Genomic DNA, 1,272 nt, shown 5'->3' on the forward strand with positions numbered 1-1,272 from the left:
TCCATCCATCCATTCTCTTCCACTTATCCGGGGTCGGGTCACGGGGGTAGCAGCCCAAGTAGGGAGGCCCAGATTTCCCTCTCCCCAGCCCCAGCTCCTCTGGGGGGAATCCCGAGGCGTTCCCAGGCCAGTCGAGAAACATAGTCCCTCCAGCGTGTCCTGGGTCTTCCTCTGGGTCTCCTCCCGGTGGGACGTGTCCGGAACACCTCACCAGGGAGGCGTCCAGGAGGCATCCTAACCATAGATGAGGGTAGGAACGTAGATAGATCGGTAAATTGAGAGCTTCGCCTTTTGACTCAGCTCTCTCGTCACCACGACAGACCGGTACAGCACCCACTTCACTGCAGACGCTGCACCTATCCGCCTATCGAGCTCACGCTTAATTTTTCCCTCATTTGTGAACAAGACCCCAAGATACTTGAACTCCTCCACTTGAGGCAGGACCTCCTCCCCGACCCGGAGAGGGCACTCTATCCTTTTCCGGCTCAAGACCATGGCCTTGGATTTGGAGGAACTGATCTTCATCCCGGCTGTTTCGCACTCGGCTGCGAACCGCTCCAGCGAAAGTTGTAGATCACGATCTGATGAAGCCAATAAGACCACATCATCTGCAAAAAGCAGAGACGCGATCCTAAAGCCACCAAAACGGATCCCCTCAACACCTTGGCTGCGCCTAGAAATTCTGTCCATAAAAGTTATGAACAGAATCGGTGACAAAGGGCAACCTTGGCGGAGTCCAACTCTCACTGGGAACGAGCCTGACTTACTGCCAGCAATGCGGACCAGGCTCTGACACCGGTCATACAGGAACCTAACAGCCCGTATCAAAGGGCCTGGTACCCCATACTCCCAGAGTACCCCCCACAGGGTTCCCCGAGGGACGCAGTCGAACGCCTTCTCCAAGTCCACAAAGCACATGTAGACCGGTTGGGCAAACTCCCACGCCCCCTCCAGGACCCTGCTGAGAGTGTAGAGCTGGTCCAGTGTTCCACGACCAGGATGAAAACTGCACTGCTCCTCCTGAATCCCAGGTTCGACTTTCCGACGGACCCTCCTCTCCAGAACCCCCGAATAGACCTTACCAGGGAGGCCTAAGAGCGTGATCCCCCTGTAGATGGAACACACTCTACGGCCCCCCTTTCTGAATAGTGGGACCGTACCCTGACAGTTACAGTATATCAGAGTGGAGAAGGTGATGCACCCACATCTACCTGCACCCTCATTTGCAACTCTCTGGGCCCCTGAGCAAAGTCTTTAACCAACCCACATACG

General features: G+C 55.7%; 1 protein-coding gene across 1 annotated transcript in view; it reads left to right on the forward strand.

Annotated features, from left to right (window-relative positions):
• Positions 1 to 1,272, forward strand: part of tmem154 (transmembrane protein 154) — a gene marked incomplete in the record, with an annotated part of 9,251 nt that overhangs the window by 6,991 nt on the left and 988 nt on the right.

Source organism: Nematolebias whitei, chromosome 16, assembly GCF_014905685.2.
Source record: "Nematolebias whitei isolate Nwh7 chromosome 16, NemWhi1, whole genome shotgun sequence".
Lineage (NCBI taxonomy): Eukaryota > Metazoa > Chordata > Actinopteri > Cyprinodontiformes > Rivulidae > Nematolebias > Nematolebias whitei.